This window comes from Alligator sinensis, unplaced genomic scaffold (assembly GCF_000455745.1).
Source record: "Alligator sinensis unplaced genomic scaffold, ASM45574v1 scaffold41_1, whole genome shotgun sequence".
In the NCBI taxonomy this organism is placed as follows: Eukaryota; Metazoa; Chordata; order Crocodylia; family Alligatoridae; genus Alligator; species Alligator sinensis.
Window position 1 is genome coordinate 891,673 of NW_005841926.1, and position 6,569 is coordinate 898,241.

A 6,569-nucleotide genomic window follows, 5' to 3' on the forward strand; every position below is an offset into this window, starting at 1 on the left:
TTATGGGTCCAGCAGTGCTAGACTCGCTAGCACCATGCCCAAAAGGGACTTGGGGGTCATGATCGACCACAAGATGAACATGAGCTACCAATGCATTGTTGCAGCTGGTAAGGTGAACAAAACTCTGGCTTGCATCCATAGATGCTCGTCAAGTAAATCTCAGGATGTCATCCTCCCACTCTACTCAGCCTCGGTGAGGCCACAGCTGGATTACTACATCCAATTCTGGGATCCACAATTCAAGAAGGATGTGGAGAAGCTTGAGAAAGTCCACAAGAGAGCCACGTGCATGAGCAGAGGGCAAGAAAACAATCCTTATGAAGAGAGACTGAGAGCCATGGGACTCTTCAGCCTGGAAAAGCACAGGCTCAGGGGTGACCTGGTGGAAGCCTATATGTATATAAGGGGTGTACATCAGGATCTTCGGGAACGTCTGTTCACCAGAGCTCCCCAAGGGATGACAAGCTCAAATGGTCACAAACTCTTCTAAGACCATTTTAGGCTGGACATAAGGAAAAACTTCTTTATTGCCTGAGGCCCCAAGGCCTGGAATAGACTCCCTCCAGAGGTGGTACAAGTACCTACTCTGGACACTTTCAAGAAACATTTGGGCACTTATCTTGCTGGGGTCCTTTGGCCCTAGCTGACTTCCTGCCCCTGGGGCAGGGGGCTGGAATTGGTGATCTTCCTAGGTCCCTTCCTACCCTAATGTCTATGAAATCTAGTCCCAAGTCAGTCCACACACAGCATTGCTGAGCTATAATGTCTGCGTATGTAAATTCTGATATAAAAGCCACTTACTGTGCAGGAAATGAACACGTAGACATGCCCTGTAGTAAGTGGGAGCAAAACCACGATGTGTTAGGTCTCAGTAAAGTTTGCATGTAGTAGACCTGTCTCACCATCTGAGGGTAACAATTTTATCACTGCCAAAGATATAAATTTGAGCTTATATATCAGCTCATAAGGAATTAGGTCTGGAAGGGACCAAACAAGTTAATTTAGTTCAGCCCCATGCTCAAGGCGAGATTATGCATGATTAAAACATTCCAGTCAAGTGTCTGTCTAACCTGCACTTGAAAATTTCCAAGGATGATGATCCTACAACATCTCTAGACAGCCACTTCTAATATTTAATTACACTTATAGTCAGACAGTATTTCCTAATATTCAACCTAAATTTCTTCTACTGTACCTTGAGGCCATTGCTCTTATTCCTGCTCCCAATAGCCAGAGAGAAAAGTCTATCTCTGCCCCCTTATAATCTCATTTCAGGTATTTGAAGACTGTTCACAAATCCCCCGTCCGTCTTCTTTTCCCCAAACTAAATAACCCTAGTTCTCTCAGCCTTTCTTCATAAATCTTATTCCCCAGACCTGAAATCACATTTGTCACTCTCTGGTTGTAGTCTTTCCAATCTGTTTACATCTTTCTTGAGGTGTGGGGCACAAAAAAGAACACAGTACTCCAGGCCTTCCCAGTACTGTACTGAATAGAGCAGAAGAATTACTTACCTCAAATTACAAGAGATGCTTCTGTTAATACAACTTAATATTAAAAGGCTTTTGTGCAACAAGAGCACAATGTTGGCTTATATTAAGCTTATGATCCCTAGGTCCTTGTCTGCAGTACTGCAGCCTAGCCAATCATTTCCCAGTCTGTATTTGTGCACTCAATTATTATGTCCCAAGCAAAGGACTTTGGATCTGTTCTTGCTTAATTTTATCTCATTGATTGTAGACCATTTCTCCAATTTATCTATGTCATTTTGGAACCTAGTCCTCCCCTCCAGAGTGTCTGCAAATCCATCTAACTGGGTGTTATCACAAATTTGTGAAGTGTGCACTCAATCCCATCATCCAACTCATTAATGAAGGCTCTAATAATATCAAACCCAGCACAGACCCCTGGGGCACCCCACTTAATACCTTCTCCCTACTAAACATTATGATGCAGTTGTTACATCTGCATTATTTTGTAGCAATACAAGGTAGTAAAACTGCTCAAGCTGTGAACCTGGTTTCTGAAGGGTCAAAGTAAGTTTGTGTGATTTAATTTCAATCATGAAGTTACATAACAGCTGATGCAGTTCCCTTTTCCATTTCCAAGTGTCTAAAATGTTTGGTTGCCTATACCTCTAATCCTGGTATTTTTGCAAAATTACAGTAATAATCCAAATCTTGAAAACAATTTATGGCTTGGTAATTAAACAGAAAGATATGAAAACTGTATGAGGAAATCACTGATTTATACAATATTCAGGTTACATATCCAGAGTCTAAGTAATTCTCACAATTCAGACATATAATTTGCTTCAACCAGAGAATTCCAACAGGAGTATGAGAAAATGAAGTTGTTCAATCTATGCAGATCATCGCTAATGTTGTAGCTCTTCCCATTGGTATTCACTGCAGTAACATGAACCATGAAGAGCTCATTTAGTACAAATGTAGATGTTATAATATGTGCACTTCCATGGGAATTCCATTGTAATGCAACATCAAGTATACCATTGGAGTATAACATTTTCTTGAAATCGTGTACTGCCTGATGCCTAAAGTCAAATGAAGCATGTCTGGTATGTGTGCATAAAATATATATTTTTTCTTTGCAATCAGTTAAGACAGTGAAATAATTACTTTAGAAAGTACCTGAAAGATTGTTTTTTTTAACGGACACGATTGAGAGGCAACAGTATTTACAAGTAAATCATGGATGGTGGTGCTAGCTATAGACAAAAATGAACTATGTACAAGAATACAATACTTCATTTTTATTATACTTACTGCAATAAGGCAATTGTGTGATAATTACAAACAGAGGGCATGATGCTGCAGTCATTTTTCAGGTAAAACTCCCATGGACTTCAGTTATATGAAACTATATGGGCTGTAAAACATTTCACTCAGAATGTTACAGTATATGACAAGGACCACATGAAGCAATTGTGGAAACAGATGTATCAACGAGTTTCATTTTCAATATATTGTTTTATTTGGTCCAGTGAAACTAGTAAGTTGTTTTGTAGTGTTCCGTGTTCTTTGATAATTGTAAAATTAACAATTTTCACTGCTGCATTAATACAGAACTAATGGTTTTAATTACATGTAGGGCTCTATGGACTTGTATTACATACAATTCAATATTTGAATCAACCAAACTAAGGGAAATTGTTGATGCCTCTTCAAATGAGTTAAAAAGCCTTTATTAATTCATAAAAACATTATTAAAAATAAAACAGTGAAAGCAATAATACAATCCTTCCAGGAGGAAAAAAAAAAAGTATTGCTGCAATGAACAGTCTTTGAGATTACCATTGAAAAATTTTATATGCCTTCTTCCATGGATAGAGGAAAAAAAACGGTTCCCCCCAAAAATGCATTTCTGCTCCGATATTTTGGATCTTCCCAGATCACATACCTCTCATGGGCCCCACCAGAACTCAGAAATCTGAAGTTGACTCCTCCATCACTTTCTACACGGTTCAACCCTCTTCTCCTGTAGCTGCTGATCAAAGGGATAGAGCTGTAACCATATACTCATAGGTAGAATAGGCATTCCTAGTCCATTCTCTGAAGGGATGTGTGAGCAGAAGAGACTGGGGAAGAAGACAAGCCCCAAGGAACTTGTGTGGGGAACACTTACCTGAAGTGCTGAGGAAAGCCCAGCCAGAGCCAGGAGCAAGCCAACATCCTTCTGCAGTACATGCTTCCTCTGGATTGGTGGATGGAGTGCGACAAGAAGTATTTCTGGTCCTGGAGAGGTGCAGCTGAGAAACAGCTGCAGCTGGCAGAGCAGGGAGATGCCAGAGGCCTTTTCAGCCAAGAGTGGCCTGCAGCTAACCATGGAAAAAAACTGGCGAGGACATTGGTGAGGGTGATTGCAGGACCACCTATACAATCTCAGATACGCTAAGCCACAGGATTGCCTGAGAACAACTGGGCAAGGAATGAAACAGCAGAGATGAAGGCCAGGTGACAGCAGAACAAGGGAGAATGAGGGTGCAGCCACTGTAAGTAGTTCTGTGAGTTTTCAGGGACATACCCCCTTGATTCTCACTCTTCTTATTTGTCTTTTTTAAATTTTTTTTGGATGGTGTTTCATTCTCTCATCAGGCTGGAAGAACAGCAGGAGGCCAAGATCCACTCCCTGCAAATGTTCATTGACTCTGAACTTGGCAAAATGAAGCAGGGTAAGAACCCTGGTGATATTAATTGTTGAGTAGATGAACCCAAGAACTGGGGGAGGATGCAACTCCAATTGATTGATTGTCTGAAGGATCCTTGGAGGGCTGATTTAATTTAATTGACCCAGGAACTGGGAATGCATTAATTTAATATTTTCCCCCTTTTTTCTTGAGCATCTGGTGGACCCTAGGTAGGATGACTTCATTTAGACCAACCCAAGAACCTGAGGAGTGAATTGATTGGAGGTTTGTCTTATTGACTTTAGAATGGACTTATCTCAATTAAGGGACTTTGGGTCCTATAAGGAATTAATTGAAGGCTGGTCTCAGGGAGCCTGAGTGAATGGACTTAACTCGTGAACCTTATTTGGCAAGCCAGCCAGCAATGGCCAGTGGCATATTCAGGCAAAACAAGATCCTACCTTAGACACATATCATCAGGGCTGTGGTAAGGGTGGAGTGTAAGGAGAGGAGGAGCCCCATGAAGAAACCCCTCTGGGGGAGGACCCAGTGAAATCATCACTCAGTCTACACCCAATTCCCAAGTATTAAAATAGATATACATCAAGCCATGGTGGGTGAGAGAAGAACATCTGAGAAAGGCAGTGTTGAGACCATCTGGTTCCCCACAATAGCACATTCAAGTAGGGTGCTGAGCAGACGGTGGTTTCAGCCTTATAATACCCACCCCCAACAGGTAGAAGGAAAGGGGAGCAAGGCTGTTACTTAGAAAATGTAAGAGCTTTCACTCTATTAATAAACCCAAGCAGGGGATCCACAAAAAGGAACTTCTGTACTAACAGGAAGGAATTCATTGCTTCACAAGGCGGGGGGAAGGGGAGATATGGCCCTCTTGTATATTTTCAGGCATACTACTGTCTGGAAGCCATGCATTGTCACTGTTTCTTTTGACAAATATTGTCTACAAAGTAGATAAATGCTCAATAAATATGCACTTGTGCTTTGTTACCAATTCTACTCCTTGATGTAGGAGGTAAGAGTGTAAAAACATGTTTCACACCATCTGTTTTGTTCATTAGTGGAAAATATTCCTTCCAACCTTGCATAGCAAAACTATAACTCTCAGCTGCTTCCCCTTCAGGAACTGGGCTTTTCCCTACTAGATTGAATAAAGTACATGTTCTGTAGTCAAAGCCATCCAGTAATGACATGTGATGCATCTTGCTCTTTCTTTTTCTTCCTTTTTTTTCCTTTCCTTTTATTTTATTTATTTTTATTTTATATTTTTCATGGTTTTTGATACATCTCTTGTCACATTTTGATCCTTTATTGTTATTTATATATTGTGCTGAAATTTAATTATCCTCAATGTGCCAAGGGTTAAGAAGTCTAATGAAGAAATGACCTAGCATATTATTTGAGAAGGCACCTTTTGCATGGTTGTTTGAATGGGACTGAGTATGAAGCTGACATTTCATATTATTGTTTGGTATAAAACTGCTATAACCTCTCACCAACCTAAGCCTCTAATGCTATTTTGGCTCACTCTGTTACAATCACGAGAAGGTTATTTATTGCAAAAGGTTATTTCTTCTTTCCTAGCTTGAGCTCTGTGTTTGCCAGACCTGATCTGGGAGATCCTTATGTCTCAGTGTCAGCTCCATGGTCATGAAGCTGGTAGTGGGAAGTTCTTCTCTCCCAGCCTGAACCCCACATTTATAGAATCTGGGCTGTGAGATCCTTCTCTCCCAGTGCCATCACTGTGACCATGGAGCTGCCACTAGGACAGAAGAATCTCTCAGTGCCAGTTCTGCAGTCATGGGGCTGGTGCTGGGAGATAAGGATCTCCCAGCCCAGGCCCCATGATTGCAGGGGTTGGGCTGGGAGATAAGGATATCCCAGGAAGGCACCACTACTGTGGGACTTGGGCTGGGAGATAAGGATCTGCCAGCCCCATGATCAGAGAGTGGGGGCTAGGGGAGAAGAATCTCCCAGCACTGGTCCCACAACTGCAGAGTTGGTGCTGGGAGATAAGGATCTCCCACTCCCAGCCCTGCAATCATGGAACTGGGACTGGGACCTCTCTCCTGCTAGGGCAGAGGGACATTGTCCCTGTCCAGGGTCTGGTGGTACAGCTCACCTGGCAACAAGCAACTCCCTAGGCCAGGGAGCAATCTACCACCCCCTGCTGTCTGGCTGACCAGAAATACCTTTGCTCCCCATCAGGTGTCTACATGTGCACTATTAGGCAGTAAGCAAACTCGAGTAAATTTGCTACTTGCATTTGCACATAGCAAATTTACTCATGGTTAGAGCTACTTACTGCATATTAAGCATCAACATGTGAAGACACGGATGCTTACTGCACAGTTATTAACTCTACTGCACAGTAAAGCATCTCATGTAAATGTGCCCAAAGGGA

The 6,569-nt window shown here is 41.9% G+C and overlaps 1 long non-coding RNA gene across 2 annotated transcripts in view; it reads right to left on the bottom strand.

Annotated features, from left to right (window-relative positions):
* LOC112549533 overlaps positions 1-6,569 on the bottom strand; it is a 209,648-nt gene that overhangs the window by 42,882 nt on the left and 160,197 nt on the right. The window lies entirely within an intron of this gene.